Source organism: Brachyhypopomus gauderio, chromosome 9, assembly GCF_052324685.1.
Source record: "Brachyhypopomus gauderio isolate BG-103 chromosome 9, BGAUD_0.2, whole genome shotgun sequence".
Classification (NCBI taxonomy): Eukaryota; Metazoa; Chordata; class Actinopteri; order Gymnotiformes; family Hypopomidae; genus Brachyhypopomus; species Brachyhypopomus gauderio.
The window spans coordinates 8,421,770-8,437,163 of NC_135219.1; the positions used below are offsets into that span (position 1 = coordinate 8,421,770).

The following is a 15,394-nucleotide window of genomic DNA, read 5'->3' on the forward strand; positions in this document are numbered from 1 at the left end:
AGCAGATGTATCGCATTTAACAAGCTTAAAAGAAAAATAAAACTCTGCTATATTTAAATTGATTAGCTTAGCCTCCTATAGAAATACTGCCATTATAGACAAAACCCTGAACACATACTTTCACACTTTAACAGAATTCAGATATTCAGAATTCAATATTCAGAACTGTCCACTGATGTAGACTATTGCAGTTGCACTGAAGGTTGCAGTCTTAATTAGAGAATCAGTAATATATAAACTTTGACCAGAACTTTGAATTTGTGTCTGCTTGTACTAATGACCTCCCAAGTTTTTTTTTTATTTAAGAATCCATATAATTACAGCCTGACAGAGCTATTTTCTGTCATTTTGAGCTGTAGTGTGATTACACTATACGTTCCCCTTGCAATGGAAGGAGATGGTTTTATTTGCCTCCCAGAATTTGTTATTCTCGGGGAAACTACCGAGCTGCAGAAACGGCCTTAGACCCTGCAAACTGGTCCTACAGGGCCAGGAAAAAGCCACTGGAGCCAGACGGATGAAAAGCAAAGAGTGCCGACGCCAACGCCGACGCCGCTCCGCTCCAATCTGGTTCCCGTCAGGGTACATCAAGGGAACACCCGCAACGCAATCTCCACCGCGGCCCTCCCCTCCGCGCGCGTCTCGCTCGCGGCCCGACTGAACCGTCGCCAGCCCTCCGGAGAGGATGTCCCCCCCCACTCGGGCTGGAACTGACCCACATGCACGCGGATCCGTTCTGTATGATATGATAATTGTGCCGTCACTTCCAATTGCCATGTGACGACACGAGAAATCAAAAAGCGCAAAGATATAAAAGAAATTTCAAACTTTTCCATGTGGCCCAGAAGTGACTCTGAAAAAACCCACATGTGCGTGTGCCTGAAAATGAGAACGCAGAGATTGTTACTTGATTACTGAGCATTAACTGCTTTCTCAGTACCTGTTCGTTCAGTACATCTGTTCAATCATCGGGGATTTATTTCCTCATACTGTCCATTAACACTAACACCCATTGCAGTGCAAACATTTCTGTAGGATCTTTTTTCCAGATATCGTTCCGGGGACACGAAGAAATCCATTTTTTGCACACCAGCCTGACACAGAAGCGAATGAAGGATGTGTGCACAGTAGCCGGCGGACCGTGTTCAGCAGTCCTAGGCACAGGATGGATTTGTTTAACCCTGGATGTCAACCTGTGCAGTGGAGATCATACGGGCGTCTAATGTCTACCAGATGACCAGAGAAGGAGTCCAGGCGGACCGAGATGTGGACTGGGAGAGGTGTTGCTGAAATACCAGCAGTATAGGGTTAAAGTGTTATCACTTCATTACGTAGCAGAGGCCTGTTTCTATAAATAGGCCTACATAAAGTACTGGCCTGTAACTACCGTGCTGTAGATATGCAGCTGTAAACAGCTGTTGGTTGTAAATAAATGAACTAATTAAAAACTCATCCACGAAAACAGGCATAATATTATAGCACTGGATATGCAAACGCTTGGGAATCCTCACTCGTTCTGTACACAACCGCTTACCCACAATAATACACAATTACTTATGTCTTATTTTGGAGTCAATACAGTCTAAAATAGGGTGATTATGTACTGGGCTTGATGGCTAAATGTTTGTCCACTAAACTGAGTGCTGTGTAGTTGCTGGAGATTGCCAAGCAGTGTCTGGATGACCCACCGCAGTCCTGGAGGATGAACGAGACGCTGTTAGCGGGATGTGCAGCCAGTGATGCTCTTTCCATAATACATATTCATCCTGAACACAAATAAATAAATAAATATTCAAATCCAAACATAGTGGCATCTTTGGCAGGCTAGAGGGCCACCCAGGACGGCACAGGGGGCTGCATGGTTTTAAAAGGATATTTCACAAATATCCAAACACAAAAAACAAACATCAGCCCCACAAATACCCCACGCTCATCCGGGGTTGGGGGTAAAAACGAATATATGTATTACATTTTGCATTTTAAGAAAAGTAGATAATAGAGTCATAACAACAAGCAAGCAAATGTCCTGGAGGCTGTAGTCATCCTACCTCACACTGTCTTTACATAATTTAATCAATTTCTGATTATTCCATTTATTCCCCTTAGTTCATACTGACACTACTTTTAAAGTTCTAAGGCATTTTTTTAACATTTGAATAACAACATTCAAAAACATCAATAGTCTATTAATGTTAATAAGTTAGCACTAACTTCAGTAAGTTAATACTGAAAAAAATAATAAGAGTTTATAAGAGTAGAATAGAATCCTACACTTTTAGTCAAGCTTGCAAAGCAAAATCTCCACAGAGTCAAATAAACGTCTTGGCCATCTTTCCAATTCAATAAAAGGGTTTAACCTTGAAGTTGAATGTACTATAAGGCAGAATAAAAACTGCATGGAAAATTTGAGAGGAAAAAAAACATTAGATTTTTTTTTTAAGGGCATTTTACAACCTAACTACTTGTAATCAAACGGGGACACCGTGACACATGTTTTATTCCCACTATTAAGTGCATCAGACACAGGGGAACTTTCTGCATCTCTGCATGTAATTTACAGTGCTGGACCCCCAAGACTGATCCGTATAACAAAGTAGAAAACAGAGGCGCGGCTTTGAGGGAGATGTTAGGTGATGAAAGCTGACTGGAAGCTGCCTCCCGTGAGCACACGCCTCGCCAACATTTGCACCTGGCTCTGAAGAAGTGGCCAACTGTGCTTCCTCTCCCCTCTGTGACGTCTTTTTACATCCTTGTTTCGGTTCCTAAATGGTCTCGACAGCCATGGCGACTGCAAATATCTACACTCAGACACTCCAAGCAACCACGGGAGTGATTCAGCAAAAGTGTTTTGCTAGTTTTGAAATGTGACGTATTAAAATGATTCTCTTGTTCAGGCAAGAGAACGTGGCATGGCACATAAAACATGTTCACAGTACAACTGTGTCAAATACAAAAAGCTGCTTTTACCAAACCATGCAGTGACACCTAGGAAAAGATAAAACATCCATGCAGGAAACAGTGAAGCAGGAACTCTGTTCTCCTGCACAAACCACTTACATCATGTCATCCTGGAAGTTCCCAAATTTAACAAATTTTCAAAGTGGCTCTGATCCTTAGTACCAACATCTGAACTCACTGCTATGTTAATACACATTAATCAAAATGTCAGCTACAAAGAGACAAAGCTTTTGTTTTGAAATGAGCCTCAAACCAGCTTCCAACACAGTGCATCTATTAGGGGGTTAAATAAACACACTTTACTAATATGGCTTGTACCCCTGAGTAGGAGGAAGCAGACCCACTAACACCTTTGGACCTACACATGCATGGAAGCAATCTGTTGGAAAAACGTAAACACTCAGACCATCCCCAGAGCAGCCACCCGGGCCCTGTGTGTGTGTGAGTGTGTGTGTGTGTGTGTGTGTGTGTGTGTGTGTGTGTGTGTGTGTGTGTGTGTGTGTGTGTGTGTGTGTGTGTAAGGATTGGTGACCAAAGCTAATGCAGATGCAGTGCACACTGTCAGATTTGGAGAGGGGGATGTGCACATCTGGATAGAATTTATTGTATAATTCAGCCCATTATTGGTGTGGTCTCTGCTTAAGAGGCATGAACACAGTCCTGGTCCAGTCTAGTCCTCATGACTATAAGTGGCCCCTGCCCTGCACTAATAAACCCAAAGAGAGTTGGGAGTGCGAAGCTCACTTGGATCAGCATAAACATCACCACCACACGCTGCTGTTGTTCAAGGGAGTCTGGTTCATTCATGTGTGAATAATAAATAAAGTTCTTAAAACAAAGTAAATACAAATACCATATACGCATAATACGCATATAAATAGCTTTATATGTTTCAAAGGTTTTGTTGTTCCTTTTTTTTAAGCCCCAAGATTTGAGTTTGAAACTACTAAGGTAACAAAGTGCATTAACTCATGCACTGATGGTGCTTATCACCTCATTTTAACCCCGAGTAAAGGTACCGCTTTTTAAAAAACATGTCCTACATTGCACATGATCACTCATCGTAAAGTGCAGTTTTATTTGGACTCCTGTGCATTCCAAGCATCGTATCTGTAGGTTCATCGCTTCTGGAGAGCTGAAGGTTTCATTTACAGTATCTGCATGCTCTTCCTAGGGCAGCACTTCCCTGATGCCGGTGTGTGGAGGATACGGCTGATGACTGTTATCGCTCTGTTGTGGTTTTGGAGCTATCCAAGGAGCCCGATTGATCCAACCACGTCTTTGTAACAAACAGGCGAGGGCAGTTATTCTGCCTCTTCCTGCACTGGTGAAACGACGTTGTTGTGTCTAGCTAGTGAGGAGATATGTCTGTTGACTACATCACATGTTCAATCCCACACATATGTGGCCTGCTGCAGCTGACATTCAGAGCTACTTAAGACAGAGTGACTGGCACACTGAAGAATGTCTAGAAAACTGTCCAGGGGGGTTGTGTCTTTTCCCTTGACTGGATTTCCCTGTTTTCACCGGTTTCTCCACTTTTGGTAAGTGGATGTGTTTGGGACGTTTGGGAGCTTCAGTTCAGTCTAGCAAGGTGGCATTGTCGAAAACCGTAAGTGCTAGTGTACAGGGTAAGTGCAAGTGTACTGGGTAAGTGTTAGTGTACTGGGTAAGTGTTAGTGTACAGGGTAAGTGCAAGTGTACAGGGTAAGGGGACTCAGCAGCATTCAGCTGTAGACAACACAGAGGCGTGATACTTAATACAGACGCTACAGTAAATATGAGATAAGAGGTAGAACAAGGGATCACATTGGCTCAGTAAAGCATGGTTACAAACATTCAAACAGCAGGACAGTACTCATTCAAACAGCAGGACAGTACTCATTCAAACAGTACTCATTCAGGATGATCAATCATGAGTACTGTTAACACACCCTGATTAGCTGGGTAAAGTGAGAGTTGTAAGGTGATTATTTACACATAGGCTGTGAGTAGTGGAACCTTCCACCACACTCTATATACTATATCCGTGCTTAAAGACATGCAACGAGACTGCTGGCAGACTTTGTGTTATTTGAACAAAGGGGCAAGCGTTGATGTGAGATGATAACGCTTCAAGTGTCAGGCACGCTGAAAAAAAGCCCACGGGCTAATTTGACAGACTGCAATAGCATAAACACATACTCAGACATTAAAGGGTTGGGGAAGGTTCTGAACTCGGAGCAGAGCAGCGTTTGAACTTGCCCAGACAGCAGTTTGTGTATGGAGGGAATAAAGGGAGACTGTGAAACAACCAAGTGATTTGAGTAGATGTGTTATAAAGCCGAAACAATGGACCAAAACAAGACAACACTTGAAATTCTACATTACAGAGACAAGTCAAAAAGCGAAACATTTAAAACACCCAGGGCTGAACTCTCAGACAACTTCGCATCTTTATGGCGTCTCCAAACTGAAGGGTAGAGTATCTTGGGTGAAAGCTCTGAGAGCATCTATTAGATGTATTTTCCTTTCAGGTAGTGTCACACTCACAGTAGATGAGGTCAGATGCAGTTGTGAGGTGTTTAACAAACAAAACCTCACAACACTGCAGAAAAATGGTGAAACACCAGCAAACATTTCAACATCCAAACTAGAGACAAAATCCAGAAACAAAATCCAAGGTCAGGTTGAGCTAGATAGGCACCTAGTCTTCGTAACCTGGATCAACAGACCAAAGGTGTAGAGAATGAGTAATTAGTCATAGGTGCAAAGAAAGGGAGAAGAAAGGGTGGAGCTGGTGGTCAACAGGACGGTGCTGCAGGACTCCAGATGACGTGGTATGGACGAGGGGCTCTAGGTAATGTGGTATGGATGAGGGGCTCTAGATAATGTGGTATGGATGAGGGGCTCCAGATAATGTGGTATGGACGAGGGGCTCCAGAAGATAATGTGGTATGGATGAGGGGCTCTAGATAATGTGGTATGGATGAGGGGCTCCAGATAATGTCATATGGATGAGGGGCTCCAGATGATGTGGTATGGATGGGGGGCTCCAGATAATGTGGTATGGATGAGGGGCTCCAGATAATGTGGTATGGATGAGGGGCTCTAGATAATGTGGTATGGATGAGGGTCTCCAGATGATGTGGTATGGATGGGGGGCTCCAGATAATGTGGTATGGATGAGGGGCTCCAGATAATGTGGTATGGATGAGGGGCTCTAGATAATGTGGTATGGATGAGGGTCTCCAGATAATGTCATATGGATGAGGGGCTCCAGATAATGTCATATGGATGAGGGGCTCCAGATGATGTGGTATGGATGGGGGGCTCCAGATAATGTGGTATGGATGAGGGGCTCCAGATAATGTGGTATGGATGGGGGGCTCTAGATAATGTGGTATGGATGAGGGTCTCCAGATAATGTCATATGGATGAGGGGCTCCAGATGATGTGGTATGGATGAGGGGCTCCAGATAATGTGGTATGGATGAGGGGCTCTAGATAATGTGGTATGGATGAGGGGCTCTAGATAATGTGGTATGGATGAGGGTCTCCAGATAATGTCATATGGATGGGGGGCTCTAGATAATGTGGTATGGATGAGGGTCTCCAGATAATGTCATATGGATGGGGGGCTCCAGATAATGTGGTATGGATGAGGGGCTCCAGATAATGTGGTATGGATGAGGGGCTCTAGATAATGTGGTATGGATGAGGGTCTCCAGATAATGTCATATGGATGAGGGTCTCCAGATAATGTGGTATGGACGAGGGTCTCCAGATAATGTGGTATGGACGAGGGTCTCCAGATAATGTGGTATGGATGAGGGTCTCCAGATAATGTGGTATGGATGAGGGGCTCCAGAGCTCTGACAGTCCACAGGTGATGAATCACTTCATGGTGCCTAAATGCAGATGCAGAAAACCACAATCATAAAGCAGGACCAATTAAAAGAAGAAAACAAAAGCAAAAATGCCATCAAGTATGTGCGGTTTCTTAAAGGGTGTCATTTAACTACCATTCGTGAAAGGGGGCATGAAATGTATTGTGAATATGCACATGAATCAAACAGGATACAAGCCAGCCACCCAATAAGAACTTCAATGTGTTCTTTATAAGTATGTTTTCAGTATTTGTAACCATAAGGAGACACGACATTCATCTCGAGTATTAAAATGCATGTCATGGTAGCACAGCACAGTATAGCTGCAGTGCCACCAGCAGGCTTATCACACGATTATTATAAACCCCAAGTAGGAAAGATGTTGGACAAGTAGCAGCATCTTCAGACCAAGGAAGTGTTTGCTCAACAAGCCACAAAAACAATGTGCTTGGAAATCCTAAATCATCATCATTACAGGAAAGCACTTGGCTAGCCCGACACAGATTTGAACATATTTCTGAAGGCAGTTGGAAAAACAACCACAATTTAACCTTTGTACATGGATATGCAGCATAAAAAAAGTTTATTTTTTTCCCCTGACTCTGGATTTTTATGTTGTATTTCTTACATGAGTGAAGAGTCTCAGAGTTTGTGCAGTTTGTAGATTTCCAGTATGGCTTTCTCATGGTGTGACATAGGTCATTGGCTTTATTTATGTCCCCATCAAGCAAAGATGGAGACATCTTAGACCTGTACTTCTATGTACATGTTCCAGGGAGCAAATCCCACTGAAATGAACAGGGGCAAATGCTAATGATGCCCTCCAGATCGTCTAATACCTCCATGGCCTACTCTAAACGAGTATAGGTTGCAAAGTCGTGGTTGTTTTAGCGTTGTTACAGACTTATCCTGTGTTTTTAACCCAACTCAGCCTTCTTGCATTTCCACTCTGAAGGTTCTTAATTCTGGAACACTAAACCATCTTACAGACTGAAACAAAACAATATTTGCCTTTCAAGACCTAAGAGACCTGAGGTAAAATAAATATAGAAAAGACGGACTCAACATAGGCTATGGAACATTCTAGAAATATTCTTATGCATTCATTGTTTTGCATACACAAAAACTCACTCCCTGTTGGATATCAATCATGAATCAAACTGCTACCAAAGCACATTATGATCTATTAGGACAAGATTATGTAGACAGGAGTTCCAGCACTACAAATTTCTGGATGATTAATGAACTTTGGGTTTCATCACCCAAAGTATATACATACTAGTTTTCATAGTTTTAAATATTCCTAATACTGACCACTTATTCCTTACTGATTAATGTACTTCTACAAACCTATGCTCACCTATGCTTTGATATTAGTCTAAGACCGCTGGACAAAGTAAGATGCGATCATTTAATAATCTGATTGTTATAATCAGATTAAGGTTTGTCGATTTGAAGTTAACCTGATAAAGAGATACAGTATATTGTCTAAGCCCATTTGAGTGGGAACATTCAAGATAGACATTTAAATGCTTCACGCTGAGCCACTGACACACGTGTGAATTTCTCCTGACATTTTTCAGGACTGTGTTCACACTTTGTTTGTTAGCACCTTCATTCCATTCAATTTCTTAGACTGACTAAGAGCACAAAAATGTCTGGCCCGACTGTTGTGTGCCAAAATAAGTGGACCGAATAAAACTGTTTGGAATGTAAAGAAGTGACAAGGGGAGAGCAGGCAGAGACATTTCTCACGGAGAGCTCAGTAGGGAAGACTCGGGTGCTCCAGAATGTCTCAGCTCAGTGCTCCAGAATGTCTCAGCTCAGAATGTCTCAGCTCAGTGCTCCAGAATGTCTCAGCAGAACTGCAGACTACAAAAACGACACACAGGAACACTGGCAGCAAGGCATACTGGAATCACTGGCAGCACATGTCCAGCATTTAGCGGATTCTTTAATCCAGAATATATATTAATCACTAAGGCAGCATGTGTGCTTCTAGGCATTCAAACCTATGCCTTGAACGCCAGTCAGCCAATCATGTGGCAGCAACTTAATGTATTTAGGCATGTAGATATGGCCAAGACAATCTGCTGCAGTTTAAACCGAACATCAGAATGGGGAAGAAAGGTGATTTAAGTGACTTTGAATGTGGCATGGCTGTTAGTGCCAGAGGGGCTGGTCTAAGTATTTCAGAAACTGCTGATCTACTGGGATTTTCAGGCACAACCATCTCTAGGGTTTACAATATCCAGTGAGCGGCAGTTCTGTGGGCACAAATGCCTTGTTGATGCCAGAGGTCAGAGGAAAATGGCCAGACTGGTGCGAGCTGATAAAACGGCAACAGTACCTCAAATAACCAGTCCTTACAACTGAGGCACGCAGAAGGGCATCACTGAACGCACAACACGTTGAACCTTGAGGTGGATGGGCTACAGCAGCAGGAGACCACACTACTCCTGTCAGCTTGGAACATGAAATTGGGGCTACAATTCACACAGGCTCACCAAAATTGGACTATAGAACATTGGAAAAGCATTGCCTGGTCTGATGAGTCTCAATTTCTGCTGTGACATTCAGATGGTAGGCTCAGAATTTGGCGTCAACAACATAAAAAGCATGTATTCATCCTGCCTTGTATCAGTGGTTGAATATTAATAATGTGGAAACTGACCTATTTCATCTGTATTAGAAATCATTAGATACATTTGAAATTGTGTGGATTAGAAATGCTCTGGGGACTAGAAATATTTCCTTCTTTTGTTACTTATCTGCATTAGCACAATGCAGTCCAATATTTACATCAATGCTTTCCTACAATACTATAAAACCTATTTATCGTGAAGAATAATAATATAAATGCAAATGTAAAGCAATAGGAAAAATATGGATGTGATTTCCATAAAATATTTCATGTCTGTCCTACACCACTCGCAAATCACTGACTGCCTGCTTTACAGCCATTTTACATCCTCCAGCGACTCATCGGTTAAAACGTCAACTATCTATTAGAAACACATGTCTCATATTGAACTCTTCCCCTCCACTTCAAATAAATCAAGCATACTTGACACTCCGGTTTATTGAAGCCGTATTACTCATAGCCAGGCAGAGTCTACAGCATCTTAAACGTTTACATATTTGAAATGACAGATTTATATAAAAAAAATAACTTACATAATTCGAATTTAAATTAATTCCATTCTGTAGAACAGATTAATAAAGAAGGAAATGGAGACGCTATAAAATGATGGTCCCTATTCCACTAGTAGGAGTAATGATTCTACTAATTTGACAGAAGAACACAATGAATAAAGGACTTTGCTGTCAAAATGGCTCCAGAACCAATAACTTGGTAATGACAGTCTTCTCACCCACTCCACTGGGTCACTGGGGATTCTCTGGTTCTAAAAAGCAATTATAGATCTCCCATTCCTAAGATACTGCACCCATGTGGTACACCCATACAATTGTGTACAGTGTAAAAATAACAATGTAATGCATTGTAAAATGTACGTTTAATCATGAAATCACGAAAAAGCCAGATTAAATGGATGAAAAATTATATCAAGTATAACTTTGTATATGGACTGGTATTCTTCAGACATGTAATGTATTTGATGCTGTGTCTCTTATAACCTGGAATAAGTGTAGATTATGTGCATATTCCAGCAAATTGCTGGTGAAATTGTACAGTCTGGCAGGATTGACGGGGCAAACACGCAGTGTGGAAATATTGGCCAGCATTAATAATGACAGACGCTTTTGATGTTCGTAGTGTTTTGGTGCCATTTTCATAAATATTTTGAAGACTGTCAGTTAATGGTGAAATTCCAGGGATGTGCCCTGTCCAGAAAAATAAACACCAGTTGCTGCTCTGTTCGGTCCTGGATGAGACCTTGTTATTTTGCTCATACCATTGGCAGAATTTCACTTCGAAAATACAGCTTATTTTGCTATGCTTCAAAATATTATACCACGTCAGTTAACATTAAAAAGAGACACCTGCACTACACTGCATACTTTTCTGCTCTGGCGCTAGTAAAAAAACGTAATGTTACCTGGAAAAAATCGTTCAATAGATGCCTTTAAAATATTTTTTTGGATAATGTAAACTGCTGGGAAAACTACTGGATCACAAACTGAACTTTAACGACTTGAATGAAAGGATGAGACGCTGTAGTTAACTACCCTAAACCTTAGACCTTGGCACTCAAGAGTGGGGCCATCTTGGCTTTATGGTAATGTGATAAATAGTCACAGATCATGCAGTGAGCAGATCTATGCAAAAATAGAATGGTACATTCCAAACGAGTATAACAGTGGCACTGCAGAAGTACACCGCAGTAAATGGCAAAATTATTGCGCATCCATTCTGAGGCACGCCTTTAAAAACCCACCATGTCCACATGTAATGGCACTAACATCAGGTAGCACTTACATCTCCCTCACCCAAACGTATGACTAAACACGCTGCCCAGTAACCAAACAAGGTAACCCAGGACAGCGCTCTGTGTTTTGCTTTGGCCATCCCAACACGATAAAGATACCATTACTTCAACAACAGGATATGGTCAGAGTTTGCAATGTTGGAGATCTGCATAAGCAGCGTTTTTGAAGTGATGTTTGGCTGCTTTTCTTTGACTATGGTTTTGCTGCCCACGTCCATTTGAAACCTTCCCCCTTTTCTTTAGGTCAATTTGTCATGTTGGCAATCGTCATCTTTTATATTGGTCTCATAATGCAAAGAAGTACAAATGCACTTCACAGATATTGCCATTAGATTAATATTGCCATTAGATTGTTCTTCGCCCAAATCAGGAAACAGACAGACCACAGTCGAGCACGGTTTAATGCTGTTAATGTCCTCTCTAGGGGAAAGACTCGCACTGCAGACGTTTGGTGAGATTACTGGGAGTGTGTAACACAGAGCAAAACCAGAAGTATATCTGTAACAGAGTTGGTCTTCAAACCACCTACTTAAAGCTCAATCCTAAAACACTGAGTTGTCACTGTCCTTGGATCGTACATTCATATTACTAATTTGAGCATTTCCTGGTGCTTCAATGACAAGCAAAGGTAAAAATCATTCATCTACACAGACCTAACACTTCTGCTGTTGTACATATAGTTATCTATATACTGTATTAAACATGATGAACCATTTAATGTGCATAATCACCATGCAGAAGATATAGAAACAAGATGCCACATACTCACAAGAGGCCCAGGGGACTTCAAAATGGGTGATGAAATTCAGTATCCCTGAAGTTCACTTAACAGAAGCACAGATTCTCGCAATTTCCACAGCTGGCAAACACAAAAGAGGTAGAGAAGGGTTTAAGTAATAAGACTGAAATGACTTCCAGAGAACGGGGCCCCTTGTTCTAGCATTCCAATGATCCACATATCACAGTCATTCTAGTCATTTATTTTCTGGATCATCTAGAATTCTGATCTGGCGCCACTGTCTGTTGCCAATTAAAGGAAAAGTCTCTAAGCAACACTGCCCATCTGCAAGGTGGGTCTAGATATCAGCCAAGATTTACTGTCTCTCTTTACAGTAAAATGATTCAAGAGCACCTAAATAATGACACATCTTGCATGCAGTGACAGGCTTAGTCACCAATTCCTTGAATTCTTGAAAGAACCCTTAGTGAATTATTTCTTAGATCACTAGATTTGTACACAATGAGATGTTCAGCTGCATAAATTTTCCACACTGGCATTTCTGAGACTGAATTAGTAACTTTACTGAAGGGCACCACCTATGTTGCATCTGGGGTTTAAAATAAAGGTTCCATGGTGAAATACCATATTCTGCACATTTCTCTGCCAAACGTAATTATAACATCTGCGTTATTCTTGAAGAATGGCTCATGAGCGAGTACCATGTCATCAAACACACCTCCATAAATCAGTGGTGAGTGAGGACAGAGGACTGTTGGGAAGTTAATCCCAGCCGAGGTCTGGGAGGTCTGGGATACGATGCAGAGGCACGTGGTCCACCCTCTGGACCTGATTATTCACATCAGCTAGTGACTCCAAAGGATTACGGAGAACTTAGAGATAGCGTTCCCTTAGAGTTCCCTTGTCAGCAACCATCAGCCTCATGAGGACTGCAACCCTGAAACCATATGTGAACTGGACAATATAGGTGGGCGAGCATCACTTCATAAAGAATCATCTATGAATCATAATTGAGTTCCGTGGATGTGCACATAGATGTTAACACTATATTAGATGCATGCTATACATTACACATGCACATGGGTACAAATTGCCTGTAGATACAAACAGATACAAATAGCCTGTAGATACAAACAGATACAAATTGCCTGTACCTTCCTTCAAAAGAAGACTAATCAGGCTAGTTTGTTTCAGCTTTTGTTGCCATGAGAGTTGACATGCTGGGATTTTTCCTGTTTTCTGTGGCATTATTGTGGATGGTATTGTTTAAATGAGCACATCTGTCTACAAAGCACATCAGTGACAATTTTTAAAGGCTCAATGACACATTTGACATCTTCATCTCTGCATTATCTACTTCTCTCTTCTTCTTCTCTTCTCTTTTCCCAACTTTCTCATCGTTCTCATTGATTGCTCCGAGGAAGCATGACGGCCTCGCGCGCTTACTGGCCGGTTGGTGATCTGATTTGTAACTAAGCTCACACAATTTGCTCAGCTAATTCACTTCAATGTTATTAGTTCCACTCAACTTCACTGGGAGCGTATTATTATGTCCTATTCCTCTGCAATTACAGTTAATAAGGAGCGTGCAGGACTGCTCCATTATCTTCAGCGATGAAGACAGCATTTACACTGCAGGACCTTCCACATGATGAAGCTGTCATTTGTCAGGTCTCACCCCCTTAACGTATGCACTGGAATCACTTGTGTTCATATAGTGCACACACACTGCTCTTTCAGTCTTTAATACTGCATGTTGACTGATGGAATAAGGAACTCATGAGGACAATGTCTTCATAAATAAACAGACTGCATGCACAGAAATGGAAACGCCACATTACACTTGTGCACATTATACGCTACACTGTTGCACAGCACTGTTTTACAAGTTTATAGAATTTAAAGGACCTCGCTGCATTTATGTGGAAACCCACTGTCATTTGTCCAGGAGAAGGAGATTGTTGAGGCTCCTGAAAATGAAAACAGGAACACTGTTTTCCCTCCGTCTCTGAACCGTACACAGTTCAGCATTACTAAATGATTAAGTGCAGGACATGTTCTAAAGCCCATCAAAACCACTGATGTTAGCTTGTCCACTGAATGAAAAACTCCCGAAAGAGGAACAAATGATGTAATAAATTGCCATGAATACAAGCCATTGTACACGTAAAATGCCAGTCATCATGACCACCCATGTGTGAGAGCCAGGGCCACTGTTCTAGAAGTGTCTCTGAGGACAATCACAGGAGTACGTGAACACTGCCCCGCTGACCACACACGTAAGCGCGATCATAAAAGAGGGAAAATATTAAAGAGAATAAAATAACACATTTCCTTGAAACGTTAGTAATAATAGAGGCTCTTTTGAAATGAACACAGTATCCGGAGTTCCTAGCACTCCAAGGTTTGTTCTTACACTTCCAAAGCAAGCAATCCAAGAATATCAGTTCCCGACTCAAGACTTTTCCAACAAAAGAGCCACCCAATAACATTTACAGTGACACGAGTACAAACTGAAGTAAGTGAATGTGGTGCTGCAGTCAGAGAATATCACAGCACCTCAGCAACCCCAGGCCTTCAGATCTAAGCTGATAATAATCATCATTATTATTAGTAGTAATGATAATAATAATAATAATAATAATAATACAATATTTTTCATGTCAGAAGGAAAGGCATCATATGCACCCTTCTTGTTTCTCTTACCTACCAGTCAAAGGAAAAGCAAATCAGAAAGTCCCCCTGGATATATTTTTAGGTCAGCTTGGTACCTTCTGCATGTCTAAATAAAAACATGGCCCTGCTCCAGGTTTGCCTTTCAAAATGTCAAGATGAGGAAAAATACATCTATTTGTAGTTCAAATTAAGTGTGGTCTGAATTAAGACATTTGAGCAGAAAAGACACACTTCTAAGGTGTTTAATGTTTCACATATGGTCATTTGCTCAGGGTCAGACATGTAAGGAATGGTAAAAAATAGTATGGCAAATATGTGTGTTGGATCCAAACCCATAGCTTTTTTTGCCTCAGAATAAATGGGTATCTCAATAAATCAAAGACAGAAAAAGGGTCAAACTTAAATATCCATATTCATCAAGTCAGTTTTTTCACATACGCTACTGTTTATATAATATACCATAATGGCATCCAATCTAATTAAAGTCCCTATAATGAATTTTAGGGTAGTGTAATCCAAAATCCAGTCATCAGTGTTTAGTCCAACAGCAAACACCTCTCTCTACAGGCGTTCTTCCTACCAGAGTCCAACACTAGCTGACCAAATGTCAAGGTTACTGTTGAATCATGGTCTCTCAGGGTGATAAAACAGTCTCGAGGAGTCTGAACCTGTGGATTGAACAGACCACCAGAACAGTGAAG

General features: G+C 41.5%; 1 long non-coding RNA gene across 2 annotated transcripts in view; it reads right to left on the reverse strand.

The window, feature by feature from the left end:
- Positions 1-5,843: 5,843 nt before the first annotated feature.
- Positions 5,844-15,394, reverse strand: part of LOC143522891 (uncharacterized) — a 33,080-nt gene continuing 23,529 nt past the window's right edge. The window contains exons 2-3 of one of the 2 annotated variants that reach the window (XR_013133165.1): positions 12,048-12,137; positions 5,844-6,848 (exon numbers count right to left, since the gene is read on the reverse strand). This is a non-coding gene — a long non-coding RNA (uncharacterized LOC143522891). Of the gene's footprint in view, positions 6,849-12,043; positions 12,138-15,394 lie in introns of both variants that reach the window. The other variant, XR_013133166.1, reaches the window with a different exon arrangement.